This window comes from Pseudophryne corroboree, chromosome 5 (assembly GCF_028390025.1).
Source record: "Pseudophryne corroboree isolate aPseCor3 chromosome 5, aPseCor3.hap2, whole genome shotgun sequence".
NCBI lineage: Eukaryota > Metazoa > Chordata > Amphibia > Anura > Myobatrachidae > Pseudophryne > Pseudophryne corroboree.
The window spans coordinates 641,289,952-641,314,985 of record NC_086448.1 but is presented as its reverse complement, the minus strand read 5'-3'; positions in this window follow the sequence as shown (position 1 = coordinate 641,314,985).

Sequence of the window (25,034 nt, the reverse complement as noted above, 5' to 3'; positions counted from 1 at the left end):
CACAGTTGATTCCGACAACTCGACTACCGTTCCTAGGTATGATACTGGATAGGGAACAAATGAAGGTCTTCCTCCCAATAGAGAAAGCCCAAGACATCCAGAACATGGTCAGAGACCTGCTAAAACCGAAAAGGGTGTCGGTTCACCAATGCACTCGAGTTCTGGGCAAAATGGTGGCGGCCTACTAGTCCTTTCCCTTCGGAAGGTTCCATGCAAGGACTTTTCAATGGGACCTTCTGGACAAGTGGTCCGGGTCCCATCTGCATTTACATCGGAAAATAACTCTGTCCCCAGGAACCAGAGTGTCCCTCCTGTGGTGGTTGCAAAGTGCTCACCTGCTGGAGGGTCGCAGGTTCGGGATTCAGGACTGGATCCTGGTTACCACGGACGCGAGCCTCCGAGGATGGGGAGCGATCACACAGGGAAGGACTTTTCAGGGTCTTTGGTCAGACCAGGAGTCCTGTCTACACATCAATGTGTTGGAACTCAGGGCAATTTACAACGGCCTTCGACAAGCGGAGAGTTTTCTTCGAAACCTTCCGGTTCTGATTCAATCAGACAATGTCACAGCAGTGGCTCATGTGAACCGCCAAGGCGGGACAAGAAGCAGAGTCGCAATGGCGGAAGCCACAAGGATCCTTCGCTGGGTGGAAAATCATGTAAGCGCTCTGTCGGCTGTCTTCATTCTGGGAGTGGACAGCTGGGAAGCAGACTTCCTCAGCAGACACGATCTCCATCCAGGAGAGTGGGGACTTCATCAAGAAGTCTTTGCAGACGTAACACGTCTTTGGGGAACTCGTCAAATAGACATGATGGCGTCACGCCTCAACAAAAACTTCGGAGGTGTTGCGCCAGGTCTCAGGACCCTCAGGCAGTAGCAGTAGACGCACTGGTAACACCGTGGGTGTTCGACTGGGTCTACGTGTTCCCTCCTCTTCCTCACATCACGAAAGTGTTGAAGATCATAAGACGAAGAAGAGTACAGACGATACTCGTGGTCCCAGACTGGCCTCGAAGGGCTTGGTACTCGGATCTACAAGAGATGCTCACAGGAAACCCCTGGCCTCTTCCTCTGAGGGAAGACCTATTGCAGCAGGGGCCCTGTGTATTTCAAGACTTACCGCGGTTACGTTTGACGGCATGGCGGTTGAACGCTGAATCCTAGCAAAAAAGGGGATTCCGAAAGAGGTCATCCCTACTTTAATAAAGGCTAGGAAGGAGGTGACGATAAAACATTATCACCGTATCTGGCGAAAGTATGTGTCTTGGTGTGAGACCAAGAATGCACCTACGGAAGATTTTCATTTGGGTCGTCTTCTCCATTTCCTACAGACAGGAGTGGATATGGGCCTGAAATTAGGCTCGGTTAAGGTACAGATTTCGTCCCTCTCGATTTTCTTTCAGAAGGAATTGGCTTCTCTTCCAGAAGTCCAGACGTTTGTAAAGGGAGTGCTGCACATACAGCCCCCTTTTGTGCCTCCAGTGGCACCATGGGACCTGAACGTGGTGTTGCAGTTCCTAAAATCACACTGGTTTGAACAGCTTAACAAGGTTGAGTTGAAATTTCTTACCTGGAAGGTGGTAATGTTGTTGGCCTTAGCATCAGCAAGGCGAGTGTCAGAATTGGCGGCTCTATCACACAAGAGCCCCTACTTATTTATTTATTTATTTATTTATTACTAGTTATTTATATAGCGCACACACATTCCGCAGCGCTGTACAGAGAATATTTGCCCATTCACATCAGTCCCTGCCCCATGTACACAGACACATTCATACTAGTGTTAATTTTGTTGGGATCCAATTAACCTACCAGTATATTTTTGGATTGTGGGAGGAAACCGGAGTACCCGGAGGAAACCCACGCAAGTACGGGGAGAATATACAAACTCCGCACAGTTAGGGCCATGGTGGGAATCGAACCCATGACCTCAGTGCTGTGAGGCAGTAATGCTAACCATTACACCATCCGTACTGCCCCTACTTGATTTTTCATGTGGATCGAGCTGAATTGAGGACACGTCCGCAATTTTTGCCTAAAGTGGTTTCGTCGTTCCATATGAATCAACCTATTGTGGTGCCTGTGGCTACTGGTGACCTGGAGGATTCCAGATCCCTGGACGTAGTCAGGGCCTTAAAAATTTATGTAGCCAGGACGGCTAGAATTAGGAAAACAGAGGCTCTGTTTGTCCTGTATGCGGCCAATAAGATTGGCGCACCTGCTTCAAAGCAGACTATTGCTCGCTGGATCTGTAATACGATTCAGCAGGCTCACTCTACGGCTGGATTGCCGGTACCAAATTTGGTTAAGGCCCATTCCACTAGGAAGGTGGACTCTTCTTGGGCGGCTGCCCGAGGCATCTCGGCTTTACAACTTTGCCGAGCGGCGACGTGGTCGGGATCAAACACTTTTGCTAAATTCTACAAGTTTGATACCCTGGCTGATGAGGACCTAGCGTTTGCTCAGTCGGTGCTGCAGAGTCATCCGCACTCTCCCGCCCGATTGGATGCTTTGGTATAAACCCCATGGTACTTACGGAGTCCCCAGCATCCTCTAGGATGTAAGAGAAAATAAGATTTTAAACCTACCGGTAAATCTATTTCTCCTAGTCCGTAGAGGATGCTGGGCGCCCGTCCCAGTGCGGAAACTCTGCAAGACTTGTATATAGTTGTTGCTTACATAAGGGTTATGTTACAGTTGACATCGGTCTTGGACCTTTACTGTTGTTTTTTGTTCATACTGTTAACTGGTTATGTAGGTTCCAGGTTACATGGTATGATTGGTGTGGGCTGGTGTGAATCTTGCCCTTGGATTGCTAAATCCTGCCTTGTATTGTCCATCTCCTCTGGGCACAGTTCTCTAACTGAGGTCTGGAGGAGGGGCATAGAGGGAGGAGCCAGTGCACACCCATAGTCAAAGTTCTTTTTAGGTGCCCTATCTCCTGCGGAGCCCGTCTATACCCCATGGTCCTTACGGAGTCCCCAGCATCCTCTACGGACTAGGAGACATAGATTTACCGGTAGGTTTAAAATCTTATTTTTGGCTCATATCATGAGCTATAATGTGAATTTCGGCTCATACCGTGTGGGGTAATGTGAATTTTGGCTCATACCGTGTGCTATAATGTGAATTTCGGCTCATACCGTGTGGGGTAATGTGAATTTTGGCTCATACCGTGTGCTGTAATGTGAATTTCGGCTCATACCGTGTGGGGTAATGTGAATTTTGGCTCATACCATGTGGAGTAATGTGAATTTTGGCTCATACCGTGTGCTATAATGTGAATTTCGTTTCATACTGTGTTCTATAATGTGAATTTTGGCTCATACCATGTGGGGTAATGTGAATTTCGGCTCATACTGTGTGCTATAATGTGAATTTTGGCTCATACCATGTGGGGTAATGTGAATTTCGGCTCATACTGTGTGCTATAATGTGAATTTCGGCTCATACCGTGTGGGGTAATGTCAATTTCGGCTCATACCGTGTGCTATAATGTGAAAGGGGCACCAGTACTAGATAGTATAAGGGGTCCTATTACACTGAAGGACACGCCCCTTTTGAGTGACCGCGCCCCTTTTCCGGAGCGCGCGCGCCGACGGCGCGCGCATAATTGCTATCTGCACTCTTTCATTCCGTCTTCAAAAATTCAACTTCGACCACTGCACCTACATCTATACATACACACGCTGACATCTTTATATACAGTGACACCGGTGGCGTCTGCACATACTTTCCTTTTGTATTTTTTTTTTTTTATTATTATCATTTTATTTATTTATTATTTTTATTATTATTATTATTATTATTATTTTTGGGGGGGGCGCCATTATTGACCTGGGCTCCAAAAACCCTAGATACGCCTCTGCCTTTATGATATTAGTACTGTTAAGTCAATTTTTTCATTCAGTTTGTGATAAAGCAAATAGTGATATATTTAAAGGGGTCTTGTTAATTTTCCTGCACTGGGTGTTATGGGATAGGTATATTGAGAAATCAGAATTCGGAGCTCTTAATGGATTGTAAGATATTTTATACACATCATTAACAGCAGAATGCAAACTATACATCATAATATACTGTAGATATTTCATTTGACAATGTATTGAAAAAAGAGTGAAAGCAGGTAACAATGGGTGGTCTCTGGGAGTGGCCTAGATGGTTGAAGATGATATTTGTGCCATTGGTGACTTGTACAAAGTGACATCCAAAAGATATTATGCTAAATACTGCAATAATAGGCTGGATGTAATGGAGTCTGAGATCTCTGAAGTGGCGGGATGACAGCAGATCACCGCCATTTTATAAAAAGGGGGACTCACATACAAGGCAAAATCATGGGCTGGCTCTAGTGTTTCCGTGATTTGCATTCCACTGTGGAACAGAAACCAGAAGCTGTGATCTGTTCCAGCTAGTGGGCACTTCTGGGTGCCTTTGGCAAGGTGAAAGCACAATGTAGAGTTATAGATACGTGGCTCTAAAGCATCATTAAAGTGGGCTGTGCAGCCCGCACAGACTTCACTAAAAGGGGCATGGGTGGCCAGCAGCGTCACTGTTGGGGTTTGCCAAGCACATACAGAGGTTCTGGGCTTCCCCCAAGGGCTCTCCTGTAGCGTGAATGGATGCAGTGTGCATGTGCACAGCATCTATACATGCTGGGAGAGCAGGAAGCTGTTTTTGCAGAACGCTGCATTAAGGGCAGGGCATGACGCCCTGCTAACACATCCTAGCATGAACACTGCACTACCCACCCTACCCCGCATAGCCTCAGGTGACTGATCAGCAGGTGACACAACACGTATGTCAATAAGGTGGATACTCATTCATACATCCATAATCTGGTAAAGACATCAAGCGTGGGAAAAGGTTTTATAATTTCCAATATATACTAAATACTGTTGATTGAAACCAGTTATCTCATTTCTCACTACTCTTGAGATTGATTCACAATATAAGGTCCCCTTTCCAGCTGGCATCAAAATACATGCTGTTATTGATTTACCATGTTTTACAGCCCTGATTTTTGCTGGTGTAAGGGGATTTTCATTAGAGATGAGCGCCTGAAATTTTTCGGGTTTTGTGTTTTGGTTTTGGGTTCGGTTCCGCGGCCGTGTTTTGGGTTCGACCGCGTTTTGGCAAAACCTCACCGAATTTTTTTTGTCGGATTCGGGTGTGTTTTGAATTCGGGTGTTTTTTTCAAAAAACCCTAAAAAACAGCTTAAATCATAGAATTTGGGGGTCATTTTGATCCCATATTATTATTAACCTCAAAAACCATAATTTCCACTCATTTTCAGTCTATTCTGAATACCTCACACCTCACAATATTATTTTTAGTCCTAAAATTTGCACCAAGGTCGCTGGATGACTAAGCTAAGCGACACTAGTGGCCGACACAAACACCTGGCCCATCTAGGAGTGGCACTGCAGTGTCACGCAGGATGTCCCTTCCAAAAAACCCTCCCCAATCAGCACATGACGCAAAGAAAAAAAGAGGCGCAATGAGGTAGCTGACTGTGTGAGTAAGATAAGCGACCCTAGTGGCCGACACAAACACCGGGCCCATTTAGGAGTGGCACTGCAGTGTCACGCAGGATGTCCCTTCCAAAAAACCCTCCCCAATCAGCACATGACGCAAAGAAAAAAAGAGGCGCAATGAGGTAGCTGACTGTGTGAGTAAGATTAGCGACCCTAGTGGCCGACACAAACACCGGGCCCATTTAGGAGTGGCACTGCAGTGTCACGCAGGATGTCCCTTCCAAAAAACCCTCCCCAATCAGCACATGACGCAAAGAAAAAAAGAGGCGCAATGAGGTAGCTGACTGTGTGAGTAAGATTAGCGACCCTAGTGGCCGACACAAACACCGGGCCCATTTAGGAGTGGCACTGCAGTGTCACGCAGGATGTCCCTTCCAAAAAACCCTCCCCAATCAGCACATGACGCAAAGAAAAAAAGAGGCGCAATGAGGTAGCTGACTGTGTGAGTAAGATTAGCGACCCTAGTGGCCGACACAAACACCGGGCCCATTTAGGAGTGGCACTGCAGTGTCACGCAGGATGTCCCTTCCAAAAAACCCTCCCCAATCAGCACATGACGCAAAGAAAAAAAGAGGCGCAATGAGGTAGCTGACTGTGTGAGTAAGATTAGCGACCCTAGTGGCCGACACAAACACCGGGCCCATTTAGGAGTGGCACTGCAGTGTCACGCAGGATGTCCCTTCCAAAAAACCCTCCCCAATCAGCACATGACGCAAAGAAAAAAAGAGGCGCAATGAGGTAGCTGACTGTGTGAGTAAGATTAGCGACCCTAGTGGCCGACACAAACACCGGGCCCATTTAGGAGTGGCACTGCAGTGTCACGCAGGATGTCCCTTCCAAAAAACCCTCCCCAATCAGCACATGACGCAAAGAAAAAAAGAGGCGCAATGAGGTAGCTGACTGTGTGAGTAAGATTAGCGACCCTAGAGGCCGACACAAACACCGGGCCCATTTAGGAGTGGCACTGCAGTGTCACGCAGGATGTCCCTTCCAAAAAACCCTCCCCAATCAGCACATGACGCAAAGAAAAAAAGAGGCGCAATGAGGTAGCTGACTGTGTGAGTAAGATTAGCGACCCTAGTGGCCGACACAAACACCGGGCCCATTTAGGAGTGGCACTGCAGTGTCACGCAGGATGTCCCTTACAAAAAACCCTCCCCAATCAGCACATGACGCAAAGAAAAAAAGAGGCGCAATGAGGTAGCTGACTGTGTGAGTAAGATTAGCGACCCTAGTGGCCGACACAAACACCGGGCCCATTTAGGAGTGGCACTGCAGTGTCACGCAGGATGTCCCTTCCAAAAAACCCTCCCCAATCAGCACATGACGCAAAGAAAAAAAGAGGCGCAATGAGGTAGCTGACTGTGTGAGTAAGATTAGCGACCCTAGTGGCCGACACAAACACCGGGCCCATTTAGGAGTGGCACTGCAGTGTCACGCAGGATGTCCCTTCCAAAAAACCCTCCCCAAACAGCACATGACGCAAAGAAAAATAAAAGAAAAAAGAGGTGCAAGATGGAATTGTCCTTGGGCCCTCCCACCCACCCTTATGTTGTATAAACAAAACAGGACATGCACACTTTAACCAACCCATCATTTCAGTGACAGGGTCTGCCACACGACTGTGACTGATATGACGGGTTGGTTTGGACCCCCCCCCCAAAAAAGAAGCAATTAATCTCTCCTTGCACAAACTGGCTCTACAGAGGCAAGATGTCCACCTCATCATCACCCTCCGATATATCACCGTGTACATCCCCCTCCTCACAGATTATCAATTCGTCCCCACTGGAATCCACCATCTCAGCTCCCTGTGTACTTTGTGGAGGCAATTGCTGCTGGTCAATGTCTCCGCGGAGGAATTGATTATAATTCATTTTAATGAACATCATCTTCTCCACATTTTCTGGATGTAACCTCGTACGCCGATTGCTGACAAGGTGAGCGGCGGCACTAAACACTCTTTCGGAGTACACACTTGTGGGAGGGCAACTTAGGTAGAATAAAGCCAGTTTGTGCAATGGCCTCCAAATTGCCTCTTTTTCCTGCCAGTATAAGTATGGACTGTGTGACGTGCCTACTTGGATGCGGTCACTCATATAATCCTCCACCATTCTTTCAATGGTGAGAGAATCATATGCAGTGACAGTAGACGACATGTCCGTAACCGTTGTCAGGTCCTTCAGTCCGGACCAGATGTCAGCATCAGCAGTCGCTCCAGACTGCCCTGCATCACCGCCAGCGGGTGGGCTCGGAATTCTGAGCCTTTTCCTCGCACCCCCAGTTGCGGGAGAATGTGAAGGAGGAGATGTTGACAGGTCGCGTTCCGCTTGACTTGACAATTTTCTCACCAGCAGGTCTTTCAACCCCAGCAGACTTGTGTCTGCCGGAAAGAGAGATCCAAGGTAGGCTTTAAATCTAGGATCGAGCACGGTGGCCAAAATGTAGTGCTCTGATTTCAACAGATTGACCACCCGTGAATCCTTGTTAAGCGAATTAAGGGCTCCATCCACAAGTCCCACATGCCTAGCGGAATCGCTCCGTGTTAGCTCCTCCTTCAATGTCTCCAGCTTCTTCTGCAAAAGCCTGATGAGGGGAATGACCTGACTCAGGCTGGCAGTGTCTGAACTGACTTCACGTGTGGCAAGTTCAAAGGGCATCAGAACCTTGCACAACGTTGAAATCATTCTCCACTGCGCTTGAGACAGGTGCATTCCACCTCCTATATCGTGCTCAATTGTATAGGCTTGAATGGCCTTTTGCTGCTCCTCCAACCTCTGAAGCATATAGAGGGTTGAATTCCACCTCGTTACCACTTCTTGCTTCAGATGATGGCAGGGCAGGTTCAGTAGTTTTTGGTGGTGCTCCAGTCTTCTGTACGTGGTGCCTGTACGCCGAAAGTGTCCCGCAATTTTTCTGGCCACCGACAGCATCTCTTGCACGCCCCTGTCGTTTTTTAAATAATTCTGCACCACCAAATTCAAGGTATGTGCAAAACATGGGACGTGCTGGAATTTGCCCATATTTAATGCACACACAATATTGCTGGCGTTGTCCGATGCCACAAATCCACAGGAGAGTCCAATTGGGGTAAGCCATTCCGCGATGATCTTCCTCAGTTGCCGTAAGAGGTTTTCAGCTGTGTGCGTATTCTGGAAACCGGTGATACAAAGCGTAGCCTGCCTAGGAAAGAGTTGGCGTTTGCGAGATGCTGCTACTGGTGCCGCCGCTGCTGTTCTTGCGGCGGGAGTCCATACATCTACCCAGTGGGCTGTCACAGTCATATAGTCCTGACCCTGCCCTGCTCCACTTGTCCACATGTCCGTGGTTAAGTGGACATTGGGTACAACTGCATTTTTTAGGACACTGGTGAGTCTTTTTCTGACGTCCGTGTACATTTTCGGTATCGCCTGCCTAGAGAAGTGGAACCTAGATGGTATTTGGTAACGGGGGCACACTGCCTCAATAAATTGTCTAGTTCCCTGTGAACTAACGGCGGATACCGGACGCACGTCTAACACCAACATAGTTGTCAAGGCCTCAGTTATCCGCTTTGCAGCAGGATGACTGCTGTGATATTTCATCTTCCTCGCAAAGGACTGTTGAACAGTCAATTGCTTACTGGAAGTCGTACAAGTGGGCTTACGACTTCCCCTCTGGGATGACCATCGACTCCCAGCAGCAACAACAGCAGCAGCGCCAGCAGCAGTAGGCGTTACACGCAAGGATGCATCGGAGGAATCCCAGGCAGGAGAGGACTCGTCAGAATTGCCAGTGACATGGCCTGCAGGACTATTGGCATTCCTGGGGAAGGAGGAAATTGACACTGAGGGAGTTGGTGGGGTGGTTTGCGTGAGCTTGGTTACAAGAGGAAGGGATTTACTGGTCAGTGGACTGCTTCCGCTGTCACCCAAAGTTTTTGAACTTGTCACTGACTTATTATGAATGCGCTGCAGGTGACGTATAAGGGAGGATGTTCCGAGGTGGTTAACGTCCTTACCCCTACTTATTACAGCTTGACAAAGGGAACACACGGCTTGACACCTGTTGTCCGCATTTCTGTTGAAATAGTTCCACACCGAAGAGCTGATTTTTTTGGTATTTTCACCAGGCATGTCAACGGCCATATTCCTCCCACAGACAACAGGTGTCTCCCCGGGTGCCTGACTTAAACAAACCACCTCACCATCAGAATCCTCCTGGTCAATTTCCTCCCCAGCGCCAGCAACACCCATATCCTCCTCATCCTGGTGTACTTCAACACTGACATCTTCAATCTGACTATCAGGAACTGGACTGCGGGTGCTCCTTCCAGCACTTGCAGGGGGCGTGCAAATGGTGGAAGGCGCATGCTCTTCACGTCCAGTGTTGGGAAGGTCAGGCATCGCAACCGACACAATTGGACTCTCCTTGTGGATTTGGGATTTCGAAGAACGCACAGTTCTTTGCGGTGCTACTGCTTTTGCCAGCTTGAGTCTTTTCATTTTTCTAGCGAGAGGCTGAGTGCCTCCATCCTCATGTGAAGCTGAACCACTAGCCATGAACATAGGCCAGGGCCTCAGCCGTTCCTTGCCACTCCGTGTGGTAAATGGCATATTGGCAAGTTTACGCTTCTCCTCCGACAATTTTATTTTAGGTTTTGGAGTCCTTTTTTTACTGATATTTGGTGTTTTGGATTTGACATGCTCTGTACTATGACATTGGGCATCGGCCTTGGCAGACGACGTTGCTGGCATTTCATCATCTCGGCCATGACTAGTGGCAGCAGCTTCAGCACGAGGTGGAAGTGGATCTTGATCTTTCCCTAATTTTGGAACCTCAACATTTTTGTTCTCCATATTTTAATAGGCACAACTAAAAGGCACCTCAGGTAAACAATGGAGATGGATGGATACTAGTATACAATTATGGACGGACTGCCGAGTGCCGACATAGAGGTAGCTACAGCCGTGAACTACCGTACTGTGTCTGCTGCTAATATAGACTGGTTGATAAAGAGATATAGTAGTATGTATGTATAAAGAAGAAAAAAAAAACCACGGGTAGGTGGTATACAATTATGGACGGACTGCCGAGTGCCGACACAGAGGTAGCCACAGCCGTGAACTACCGTACTGTACTGTGTCTGCTGCTAATATAGACTGGTTGATAAAGAGATGTCGTAGTATGTATGTATGAAGAAGAAAGAAAAAAAAACCACGGTTAGGTGGTATACAATTATGGACGGACTGCCGAGTGCCGACACAGAGGTAGCCACAGCCGTGAACTACCGTACTGTACTGTGTCTGCTGCTAATATAGACTGGTTGATAAAGAGATGTCGTAGTATGTATGTATAAAGAAGAAAGAAAAAAAAACCACGGTTAGGTGGTATACAATTATGGACGGACTGCCGAGTGCCGACACAGAGGTAGCCACAGCCGTGAACTACCGTACTGTACTGTGTCTGCTGCTAATATAGACTGGTTGATAAAGAGATGTCGTAGTATGTATGTATGAAGAAGAAAGAAAAAAACCACGGTTAGGTGGTATACAATTATGGACGGACTGCCGAGTGCCGACACAGAGGTAGCCACAGCCGTGAACTACCGTACTGTACTGTGTCTGCTGCTAATATAGACTGGTTGATAAAGAGATGTCGTAGTATGTATGTATAAAGAAGAAAGAAAAAAAAACCACGGTTAGGTGGTATACAATTATGGACGGACTGCCGAGTGCCGACACAGAGGTAGCCACAGCCGTGAACTACCGTACTGTACTGTGTCTGCTGCTAATATAGACTGGTTGATAAAGAGATGTCGTAGTATGTATGTATGAAGAAGAAAGAAAAAAAAACCACGGTTAGGTGGTATACAATTATGGACGGACTGCCGAGTGCCGACACAGAGGTAGCCACAGCCGTGAACTACCGTACTGTACTGTGTCTGCTGCTAATATAGACTGGTTGATAAAGAGATGTCGTAGTATGTATGTATAAAGAAGAAAGAAAAAAAAACCACGGTTAGGTGGTATACAATTATGGACGGACTGCCGAGTGCCGACACAGAGGTAGCCACAGCCGTGAACTACCGTACTGTACTGTGTCTGCTGCTAATATAGACTGGTTGATAAAGAGATGTCGTAGTATGTATGTATGAAGAAGAAAGAAAAAAAAACCACGGTTAGGTGGTATACAATTATGGACGGACTGCCGAGTGCCGACACAGAGGTAGCCACAGCCGTGAACTACCGTACTGTACTGTGTCTGCTGCTAATATAGACTGGTTGATAAAGAGATGTCGTAGTATGTATGTATAAAGAAGAAAGAAAAAAAAACCACGGTTAGGTGGTATACAATTATGGACGGACTGCCGAGTGCCGACACAGAGGTAGCCACAGCCGTGAACTACCGTACTGTACTGTGTCTGCTGCTAATATAGACTGGTTGATAAAGAGATGTAGTAGTATGTATGTATAAAGAAGAAAGAAAAAAAAACCACGGGTAGGTGGTATACAATTATGGATGGACTGCCGAGTGCCGACACAGAGGTAGCTACAGCCGTGAACTACCGTACTGTGTCTGCTGCGACTGGATGATAAATAATGATATAAAAAGTATATATATATCACTACTGCAGCCGGACAGGTATATATATTATATAATGACGGACCTGCTGGACACTGTCTGTCAGCAGAATGAGTTTTTTATAGAGTAAAAAAAAAAACACCACACAAGTGAAGTCACACGACGAGTGTTTAACTTTTTCAGGCAATCACAATATAGTATACTACTAACTATACTGGTGGTCAGTGTGGTCAGGTCACTGGTCAGTCACACTGGCAGTGGCACTCCTGCAGCAAAAGTGTGCACTGTTTAATTTTAATATAATATGTACTCCTGGCTCCTGCTATAACCTATAACTGGCACTGCAGTGCTCCCCAGTCTCCCCCACAATTATAAGCTGTGTGAGCTGAGCACAGTCAGATATATAATATATACATAGATGATGCAGCACACTGGGCTGAGCAGTGCACACAGATATGGTATGTGACTGTCTTGTACTCCTGGCTCCTGCTATAACCTATAACTGGCACTGCAGTGCTCCCCAGTCTCCCCCACAATTATAAGCTGTGTGAGCTGAGCACAGTCAGATATATATACATAGATGATGCAGGCATGCAGCACACTGGGCTGAGCAGTGCACACAGATATGGTATGTGACTGAGTCACTGTGTGTACCGTTTTTTTCAGGCAGAGAACGGATATATTAAATAAAACAACTGCACTGCTGGTGGTCACTGTGGTCAGTCACTAAACTCTGCACTCTCTTCTACAGTATCAGCCTCAGGTCAATCTCTCTCTCTCTCCTAATCTAAATGGAGAGGACGCCAGCCACGTCCTCTCCCTATCAATCTCAATGCACGTGTGAAAATGGCGGCGACGCGCGGCTCCTTATATAGAATCCGAGTCTCGCGAGAATCCGACAGCGTCATGATGACGTTCGGGCGCGCTCGGGTTAACCGAGCAAGGCGGGAAGATCCGAGTCGCTCGGACCCGTGAAAAAAAACATGAAGTTCGTGCGGGTTCGGATTCAGAGAAACCGAACCCGCTCATCTCTAATTTTCATGACATGACTTCACAGCATGTGAGCATGGCATAAGACCTAGGTGGATCATGGGAGTTTCCTAATGTGTCCTAGGTTTTTAATCAGGAATTTTGTGAGGCACCTGACTATAGTCCTACTAGATGTGGAATTTGTATGTAATGTCTGCTACTCTCATACTGACTGTACATGACTACAGGCATTGGTGGAAATATATAAAAAAAATATACAATAATAAAATAACTGAGGTATCTGGATGAACCAGGCTTTCTTACAGATCATTTCTGCTTCCCAAGGAACCTCACTGATCTGTGTTGGATTAAGAGAACCTGGGGCACCAGAGGGAGGTGGTTCAGTTAAACACATTGATCTAGATGCAAATAATTCATTGTAAATGATCACCTTTTCAGTCATTTATTTTATTCCAAGAGGTGATATTAACTCAGTATTAAAGGTAAAATGGAAGCACAAAGATTCAGGTGGTGCTCTTTTGCACAAACATAAAAACAACAATAGCATAATAAAAAAAGTAATAATCTATTATAACAAATAATAAACTCCAGGTAGTTAGATATTAAAATAAATATGCAGACAATATATTATAACACCTGCTCACCTGTAGATGGTGTTTGGTTGACAGGCTACACCTTTCAGATCAGTTTCTCTATATTTCTGAAGGTGCATCCACCTGATTTGTTGATTGAAGAAGGAAATCCACCAAGGGTCAACTCGGGAAACCCCTGTGGTTCAATGTAATGGTATGTTAGACTATGTTCTGACTCTCCCAACCAGTGCCGTAACTAGACATTTTAGCGCTGTGTGCAAGACAGAGGCGTCACCGCAGCACCTGGTTCCTGTCAGTGCGGAGGAGCTGACATTTGGTGTCACCCTCCTCCAGGAGCCTTGTGACGCCACTGGTGCAAGATACAGCATCGGCACCCCCCCTTCCCCAAATAAGGGCCAGTGCATGCCGGAGGCGCTCACAAAAATTACAGGGGCGTAGCTTCATGGGGAAGGGGAGGTTTTTTTTGTTTTGTTTACACATTATGCAGGCAGAGTCCCCTATTTTACACATTTGGCAGGCAGAGTCCCCTGTTTTACAAATTATGACAGGCAGTCCCCATTTTAAAAAAAACATTATTGCAGGCAATCCCCCTATTTACAGATTATGGCAGGCAGTCCCTCTTTTTTGTTTTTTTACACATTATGACAGCAGTCCCCCTTTAATGGGAGAGAGAGAGAGAGAGAGAGAGAGAGAGAGAGAGCGATAGAGAGAATCACCTGTGACCTGGCATCCATCTGTTTTAATTCGGGAGGCTGGCTGCTGAGAGAGGCAGAGACCAGGGAGCTGATTGCAGCGCTCCCGTTTCCCCTGTAGAGACGGCGAGAGGAGACAGGCGCCGGCAGGACTCGGAGCACGGCACTCAGAGTCCCTACAGAGGTGGCGGCTCCAGCGGGAGACAGGCAGCACTGTGGTTATGCTGGGGGGGGATGCAAAATGTGGAGCTCACAGTACTTCAGAGGCGGTGGCTCCGGTGGGCAGCAGATGACAGGAGGCAGCGCTGTAGTGAGTAGTGACAGTGACTGTGACCATGCTGAGGGCGGGGGGGTGTTTGGGTGCTGCCGATGGTGCACCTTCAGTGCAAGTGCACCATCGGCACACACCTAGTTACGGCCCTGCTCCCAACTAATCAATATTATAACAGTGACTGGAAAGACCTTACCCAACAGAGTAAGAGTATTTATTCAAGCATGTCAAGAGGTTTCATGTATAAGACAACAACCAAAATATTACAATTTATTTGAATTCCCACTTGAATAGAGGGATAGATATAGCACTTTATATTGAAACTGGTACACCAATTAAACTGTACATTTAAACAAAGTATAGTAAAGTATTCCTTTGGTGGTATTCAACAGTTGATACTGTAGTTACTCAATACACACATTCACTCCATCCCTCACTCAAAGCAGTAAATAATTATTTCAATAAACTGATACCTTTATGATGTACATATAAAAGTCAATTAGTTTAACCTGGTCAAATAAGTTTGTTGGTGCACATAGAAGAACTCGGTATCATTTAGGTAGTGATCCTGCACTGAAGGTGTCATTAGACTGGCTCTTGACATTCAATCTCTCATTTAAGTCTGCAAATTACCACTTGGTGATGAGCCTAAATACAAAGTTTAGTTGTATCTCCTTAGAAGTTGTATATGACAAGTCTCTTTGGATTAGTCTTTATAAAGTAACTGGTAATATACTCTGCTTTCTGTGGTTTTGTTCTATATGGCTGCACGTTGTTTTGATTGCAAGTACAATCAAAATCTCACTAACTCCAAGTATATTGCAGCAAGCAAAATGGAAAAGTCAGTCTTTCTAGATCTGGGAGGCGCTCGATATCCTGGCTGTCGGGTTCCCGGCGCTCTGCATAAAGGCGCCGGAATCCCGACCGTCAGGAATCCAACAGCAATTTTCCCTCTTGAGGTGTCCATGACACTCCTGGTGGGAGAATAAATAGCGTGGCACGTGCAGCGTGCCACTGTGCCCGCAAGGGGCTCTTTTGCGCTCACCCCACTGCTGACATTCCAGCGGTCAGGATCCCGGCGCCGGTATGCTGGGCGCCGGGAGCCCAAGCGCTGGTCTATCGTAGTAGACCCCTGCTTTTGTAATAATGACACCATTTATTATATAATGACAAAGTTTTGCTGAGGTGATAACATATAAGAAGAAGAATATATTTATAAATGGAGCCTCCTACTCTCAGAGATGTTGCTTCATTAAATGTTAGCAAGTTGTTACTAGTTTGAGGGAATTAAATTTAAGTTAAATGAGGTACCTGCACTTTGTCTCAATTAATTAAACACTCATATACATGTATATATAATTTGCTTCAAATGTATTTACTCCTTTAAACACCATTTTCGCCAGTATGAAAATACTGTCATCCTCTGTTATAGTCCTTTTCCTCTGTTTCTGTCACTTTCTCTCCTTCTCGTTATGAGGTATATTCAATTTGTGCCAGTTTTTTTGATAGCTGGAAAAACTACACTTTTCAACAGTTTTAGGTAGAATTTGCATTTGACCCTTTCAATGAAAATGCAGTTTTTTTCGACTGTCAAAAAAACGGCAATTGTCGGAAAACACGCGGATCAGCAAGTTATTTGCCCCTTTCTCCCTCTCTTCCCTTTATATTATTATTATTATCCTTTATTTATATGGCGCCACAAGAGTTCCGCAGCGCCCAATTACAGAGTACATATGCACATTATCAAAACAGGAAAACAGTGACTTACAGTTGAAGACAATATAGGACAAGTACAAAGTAACTAGGCATACTAAGCAGTAAACAACATAGAGATAAGTTTCAAGGTGGTCAAAAAACTGCAGGATTTGGGCAGTTGAGGATTATTAACGTAAGAAAAGGATAAGCACATGAGGGAAGAGGGCCCTACTCATGAGAGCTTACATTCTAAAGGAATGACCTCCTATACTTAATGACCTCTCTGACTGACAAGACAGCTGTCACTATACTGAGGGACATGACATCTCACTGCTGATTACTCTGCCTTTTGTCTCCCCTTTCCATTTTCCTTTTGTTTCTTATTCAATTTCCGGGTCAGAATATGAATGTGGCCACTGCTTTTTTTCCACAGTAGTTAGTACTGTATAGTCAGGTGATAGTGCATTTGTGTTGTAAATAGATGTATAGGCTGCAATAATGCCTTGGTGCTGTCAGTAGATAATATGACTGTATAAGCTTCTCTAATGTCAGTATTACTACTGTTAATCAAGCAATATTTCCTTTGTGATGTCAATAGATGCTTCTGTATAGCTGCAATAGTGCCTTTGTGATATCAGTAATTACTATGGTAAAAGAAGCATTAATGCTTTTGTAATGTCAGGTCATACCACTGTAAAGTCAAGAAATAGAAACTTTGTGATGTCAGTAGTTACTATTGTATAGTCAAGCAATAGTGCAACTGTGATGTCAGCATGTAATACTATATAGATATGGGTTACTATATAGTTAGTCAGTATTTAATACTTTATAGTCAGTATTTAATACTATATAGTTATGGGTTACTATATAGCTAGGGTAAGACACTAAGAAGTAAGGGTTAGGGTTAGGCGCTAAGAGGTACATTTAGGGTTAGGCTACTGGGGGAGAGCATTAGGCTGTAGGTAGGGAGGGTTAGAGTTGGGGGTTTGGCATAAAAGATGTTGGGATCCTGATGGGGATGTTTCTAGGGAGGAGGAGGCCCTTGAGCAGGCTCCGGCTGGGCCCCCTCCTCTCTAGACGGCAGAGCAGTGTAGACTCTGGGCACTAGGGTCCCCTAGGGGCCCCTAGCGCTGTCCGAGAGTCTACAGCTCATGCACAGATCTCCAGGAAAATGGCGCAGTGCCCATTTTCCCAATGATTTTCCTACTGCAAATGTGCAAATCACCAAGAAAATGGTGCTGCATCATTTTCCCAGTGATTTCGGCAGTGCTGCTGCTGTGCTGTGGGACTCTGGACGGTAAATATTTCAATTAATGGGTGCAGGGTGTGCGGTGTGGTCCCACCTGGACGCCCAGGGGCCCGTATGCACCGCACACACTGCACCCATTATAAATACGCCAGTGGATCCTGACCATCGGGATGCCGCTGTCTTCTGGATCCTGATATCATCCCCTTTGTATTATTAAGTCAGTTCTCTTTTTCAGTTAGTTTGTTGTAAAACAAGTAATTATTTATCTACAGTAATTAGGCTTTCCTGCGCAGAGTGTTATGGGATAGGTATATTGAGAAATCAGATAGAATTCGGAGCCCTTTACAGATTACAATAAATTTTATATACATAATTAACAAATCACTAGAAGGAGTATGCAAACTATACATCATAATATAGATACTTCATTTGACAATGTATGGAAAAATGAGTGATGGTGGGTAGCAATGGGGTCTATAGGGGTGGCACAGGGGCACACATAGATAGTATGATGTTTGTGTCGTTGAAGACTTTGTCAAAATGACATCCAACAGAAATTATGCTAAAATCAGCAATAATGCCTTTGTGATGTCAGCATTTACTACTGTATAGTCAAGCAGTATTGTCTTTATGATGACAGTAGATACTACTGTACAGGCTGTACCACTCCCTTGGTGATGTCAGTTAATACTACAGTATCATAAAAGAAGCAATAATGCTTCTGTGATTTTAGTATTTACTAATGTATAGTCCAGCGATAGTGCCTATTTACCACTGAATAACATACATGCCAACATTCTGAAGCAGTGGCAGCTCCAGAGGTGCGGCTGCAGCGGAGTCCAGCATTTAAATAGGGGAGCCACACCAACTACCACCAGCTGCCATTTCAAACGGACTCACCGGCAGTTGGTGTGGCTCCCCATATTTATATTTTGGACTGTGCTGCAGCCCCACCTCTGGAGCCACCACTGTTCTGAAGTACAGTACCCTTTAGGGAGGGAGCAGACAAGTCATCGGGTGGCTCCAAGACCATAACACAGCACAAGGGGGGGGGGGGGGGGGGGTTGAGGGAGTGAAATGGCATATTAGCCAGGGAACCAAGAAAGAAATCCACTACGCTGCCAATAGCAGCTGGTAAAGGGGTGTCAACCCTAAATATGTAGATACAAAAGAGGAAAAGGAAACCAGCGCTGTTGCTTAACCTATATCCTCAGTTTATGTAAATAAATTATGTCTAGAATTTATAAATATAAATTATTAATTAATTATAAAAAGATGGATAAGGGGAAAATACCACATTTATTAAAAATGTTAAAAATTACGCATAAAAGTGCTCAAATAGCACTGTCTCACTATTTTTGTCACCACTAATGGTAATTAATAATGGAATAGGACGATCATATTATCACATTGAGCTCTCAAACAGTTCTTTCACATACTGCTCATGCTTCTGAGGAAACTGGGTGCTGCTCTGCCCAGAGAAACGCGTCAAGCCTTTTCACCATTATCTCCAGTCGCCACCCATTGGACTTTTATGAACATATCCTCCCTTTGGGACTGCTTTCTTCACACTTCTCTGCAGTTTATGGATACCCATGGGATTAAGGTGCGGAAACCCTGTTGCACGGCAATACAGCACACCTGCCAAGGGACTGCCAAAAACTAACCTGTTTGGGGTAATATCCTATGTGAATGAACTGTTTGAGAGCCCAATGTGATAATATGATTGTACTATTCCATTATTAATTATATTAGGCAGGGAGGAGGACACGGTTGAGTGTTTATGTCATCTAGACCATGCCCCTGCTAGACAATGCCAAGATTACTGGGATTGTACAGTAGGAGGTGTGGCAACAATGCTGCAATTCAGCATGAATTGCGCCATCTTCCATCTGCACCACTTACTTTATTTTGTAAATTGGCGGCTGGTGGCAGGTGGCAGCTGGGTCCTGGAGACCTGTCCAGTACCACCAGATTTTCGGGAGCCTTCTGGCTATTCTGGGAGGGTAGGCAAGTACGCTGTATTATCAAGCACTGTATATATAATTCTGTATAGGCTGCAGTAGTGCCTTTGCGATATCAGTAGTTACTATTGTAAAGTTAAGCAATAGTGCCTGTGTGATGTCAGTAATAATTACTTTGGTAAAAAAAGCAAAAATTGCTCTGTGATGTCAAAATATACTACTGTACAGTCAAACTATAATGCCTTTGTGATGTCGGTATTTACTTCTGCATAGTCAAGCAATAGCACCTTTGCTATGTCAGTAGTTATTAATGTAGAATTAAGTGATAGTGATAGTCATGTTAATAGATACTACTGTATTAGCTGCAAAAGTACAGTACTTTTCTAATGTCAATATTAACTACTGTATAATCAAGCAATAATGATTTTGTGATGTCAGCATTTACTATTTTAAAAACAGTAATAATACCTTCTGTAATGTCAGAATATACTGTTGTGATTGTCAGTATTTACTATGCTAAAAGAAGCAGCAATGTCTCTGTGATGTATGTAGTTACTATTGTATAGTCATGCAACAGTGCCTTTGTGATGTCAGTAGTTATTACAGTATAGTTAATGAATAGTGCCTTTTTAATGTCAGTATTTACTATGTTAAAAGCAGCAATATTATAATATCTTTGATATCAGTATTTACAACTGTATAGTTAAACAATAGTGTTTTTTTAACATATGTAATGTCAGTAGATACTACTGTATAGGCTGCAACAGAGCCTTTGTGTCAGCTAATACTATTGTACAAGAAGCAACAGTGCCTCTGTGATGTCAGTATTAACTGATGTTTAGTCAATGAATATTGCCTTTGAAATGTCAGTATTAACTATGCTAAAAGCAGCAATAACATAGGTGGTCATTCTGAGTTGTTCGCTCGTTGCCGATTTTCGCTATGCTGCGATTTGTTGCTAAATGCGCATGCGCATGGTACGCAGCACGTATGCGCTAAGTTATTTAACACAAAACTTAGTAGATTTGCTGGTGTTCGTACGACGCTTTTCAGTCGCACTACTGATCGGTAAGTGATTGACAGGAAAGGGGCGTTTCTAGGAGGTAACTGAGCGTTTTCCGGGAGTTTGCTAAAAAACGCAGGCGTGTCAGGGAAAAACGCGGGAGTGTCTTGAGAAACGGGGGAGTGGCTGGCCGAACACAGGGCGTGTTTGTGACGTCAAACCAGGAACTAAACGGACTGAGCTGATCGCAATCTGTGAGTAGGTCTGGAGCTACTCAGAAACTGCAAAGAATTATTTAGTAGCAATTCTGCTAATCTTTCGTTCGCTATTCTGCTAAGCTAAGATACACTCCCAGAGGGCGGCGGCTTAGCGTGTGCAATGCTTCTAAAAGCAGCTAGCGAGTGAACTACTCGGAATGAGGGCCATATCCTCCAACATTTTACACATAAAAATGGGTACAAATTAGGAAAGGGGCGTGGCCATGGGTAGAGGAGGCATGGCCACTCCCCCTTTCCTTTACTTTCAATGTAAATTTGGAGTGTCAAAAATCGGTACAAAGTCCTTTTTTGCAGGTACAGACCATAAAAAAGGTACCGTACCTGCCAAAAAGGTACAGTTGGAGGGTTTGAGCAATAAAATCATGCCTTTGTGATGTCATTATTTACAACTTTATATTCAAGCATTAGTACCTTTGTGATGTCAGTAGTTACTAAATAGTGGGCCAGATGCATCATCGCTTGGAAAGTGATAAAATGGAGAGTGAAAAAGTACCAGCCAATCAGCTCCTAACTGCCATTTTACAAACACAGCCTGTGACATGGCAGTTAGGATCTGATTGGCTGGTACTTTTTCACTCTCCACTTTAACACTTTGTGTGATTTCTGTATTAACTGATGTATAGTCAATGAATAGTGCCTTTGTGATGTCAGTAGTTACTGTGCCTCTGTGATGTTAGTATTTACTGCTGTATAGTAAAGCAAAAGCAACTTTGTGATGTCAGTGGCTACTATAGCATATTTAATGAATACAGGTTGAGTATCCCTTATCCAAAATGCTTGGAACCAGAGGTATTTTGGATATCGGATTTTTCCGTATTTTGGAATAATTGCATACCATATAGAGATATCATGGCAATGGGACCTAAATCTAAGCACAGAATGTATTTATGTTTCATATACACCTTATACACACAGCCTGAAGGTCTTTTTAGCCAATATTTTTTATAACTTTGTACATTAAACAAAGTGTGTGTACATTCACACAATTCATTTATGTTTCATATACACCTTATACACACAGCCTGAAGGTCATTTAATACTATATTTTTAATAACTTTGTGTATTAAACAAAGTTTGTGTACATTGAGTCATCAAAAAACAAAGGTTTCACTATCTCACTCTCACTCAAAAAAGTCCGTATTTCAGGATATTCCGTATTTCGGAATATTTGGATATGGGATACTCAACCTGTAGTACATGTGTGATGTCTCTATTTACTATGCTAAAAGCAGAACTATAATATCTTTGTGATGTCAGTATTTACAGCTGTATATTTAAGCCAGTGGTTCTCAAACACGGTCCTCAGGACCCCACACGCTTCACGTTTTCCATGTCACCCAGCAGGTGCACTGTGTATCACCAACGGTCAAATTTGAAAAAACTACAGGTGACCTGCAAAACATGAACAATGTGGGATCCTGAGGACTGAGTTTGAGACCCTGTAATTTAAGCAATGTATTTGTGATGTAAGTAGATATTACTGTATAGATTGCACAGTGCCTTTGTGATGTCAGCTAATACTATCGTAGTAGAAGCAAAAGTGCCTCTGTGAGGTGAGTATTTATTTAGTGAATAATTCCTTTGTGATGTCAGTATTTACTATGTTAAGAACAGCAATAATGCATTTGTGAAGTCAAGCAATAGTACCTTTGTGATGTACTGTACAGCCCCAAAAAAATAGTTATTCAATATATTTCGACTTACCTACAACCTACAGTGTTTATCACACAGGGCCTGATTCAGAGGTGTACTCAACTCCTATGGTGGCTGTGTGTTTTCTCATACTGGCCATGCAAAAATATGAAAATGTCAGTCTCCGGGTTGTGTACTGAGGCGCCCACAATTGACATCTTAGTCCAGTGGCTTGATTACGACATTGGTACACTGATCTCACATCTGACCTCTGAGCAAGCGTCGGGTTTCTCAGAATGGCTGTATGAATTATGACCAGCGGCGATTCCTACTTAGATTTAGTAGGGTGACTGCTGCTACACCTGTTTCCAGAGAGGAGACAGCCAGCCCTGGGTCCCAGCACCTGCACAATGGTCCCAGCAGGTGCCAGGACTGGTGCATGCGCAAGACCCCAGCCCAAAGAAGCCAGATAGGGCTGCACAAAATGCAGGGCGCTGCTTCCTACAGTAAGCCAGTTCTCTGCTTATCGCAGCTTGGTCTGGCAGTCCCAGATGGAGGAAACACCTCCCAATGGGACTGCCTTGTGTGTCTGTTACTGACAGGTAAGACTTCCAATAGGAATTTACTGCCATTCACAGTGAAGCCGGTGCAGTCATGGACTGCATCTGGCTTCACTGACACTGAGCTGGGTTGTGGATTTTACCCGGAGGGGACTGGCGGGTGCTATAATCCTGAAGCCCATAGGTAAAATCTGCCACTGACTATGACACTAGAGGCAGTGAATCTTCAGCGGAAGATGCAGTCACTGACAGATACATACCCCAAAAATTGGAGATGTGCGCCTGGCCATTTTTCTGGTTTTAGTTTTTCTTTTTCTTTTGTGTTTTGGTTTTGAATTGTTTTTGCCAAAATCACCCTTGTGTGTTTTGGTTTTGGTTTTGGTTCTATTTTTTTTTTTAAGAAAAAATCAAAAACAGCTAAAATCATAGAATTTGGATATGTTTTTGTTCCTACAGTATTATTAAACTCAAAAACATTTATTTCCACTCATTTACAGTCTATTTTTAACACCTCACACCTCAAAATATTGTTTTCATCCAGTTTAGGCCAAAAGGTTGCACCATGGTAGCTGGGTGACTAAGCTAAGCAACATAAGTGGGCGGCACAAACACCTGGCACATCTAGGAGTGGCACTGCAGTGGCAGACAGGATGGCAGTTTTATAAACTATGCCCAAAAAATGCTCCAAAGAGCACATAATGCAAAGAAAAGAGGTGCAAGATGGAATTGTCCTATGGCCCTCCCATGCACCCTTATGTTGTATATATTAAAGAGGACATGCACAGTTTAACAAACCAATCATTTCAACGACAGGGACCATCACTTGTGGCTGAAATGATTGGTTTGTTTGGGCTCCCACAAAACAATTTTTTAGAAGGACTTCCTCAATTAAGTAATTACTCTGAGGATGTTGATGATGAGGTGGTAATTACATTATTATCTTGTACAATAAATTTCATATCTTCGCCGCAAATTATGTAATTTGGAGGAGGTGCCTAGATGGCTAACGTTCCTACCTCTACTAAATTTGGCCTCACAAATGGAGCAGATGCTTTCATAAACATTGTCAGGATTGGGGTCAAACTAGTTCCACACCCAAGAGGTGACTTTTTTGGTATTCTGCCCAGGCATCGCTATGGCTTTATTTTTATCACAGTCAACAACTGCAGCTCCAGTGGCTGACTTATACAAACAACATCATCGTCAACATCCTCCTCCTCACTGTGAGATAGTACACTCATATCCCCCTCATCCTGTCCCACTTCCACACACGAATCCTCAATTTGCATTATGTCCTACTCATCAGATTCATCACCCTCATCATCAGATTCATCACCATATTTACTTGTATTGCTCCCCACATGTTCAGATGGTTCAGAAATGGTGGAAGGAGGTAAAAGAGGCTTCTTTATGAGGACAGTGTAAAAAATGTCAGCTGACATGGACACCCCTAAATGTTCCCCAAGAATGTCTGATGGTTCTGATTCTGATTGTGTGCAGTTTGTCTTACTGACTCTGCAGCCAAGTTTCCTTTAGATTATTTTTCTTTACCACTCTACAATTAAATAATTTTACATACCCTGGTTTAAGTCCTCTATGCCCCAGGCATCTGCCTTAACAGATGATGTTGATGTACTTGCATTGTCAATGTCATGCCTAGTGGTAGCAGCTTCAACAACAGTAGTAGCCTCCATTTCTATAAACACAAAGTGGGGTTGACCTTCACTGACATTATCACACAAATTAGTCAGAAATATATATAATAATTACAAACTGCAATTCACTTCACCAACAGCGTCACACAAATGAGTCAGAAATGTATATAATAATTACACACTGCAGTTGACTTCACTGACAGTGTCACACAAATGAGTAAGAAATGTATATAATAATTACACACTGTGGTTGACTTCATTGAGAGCATCACACAAATGAGTCAGAAATGTATATAATAATTACACACTGCGGTAGATTGACTGACAACGGTCGCACAAATGAGTCAGA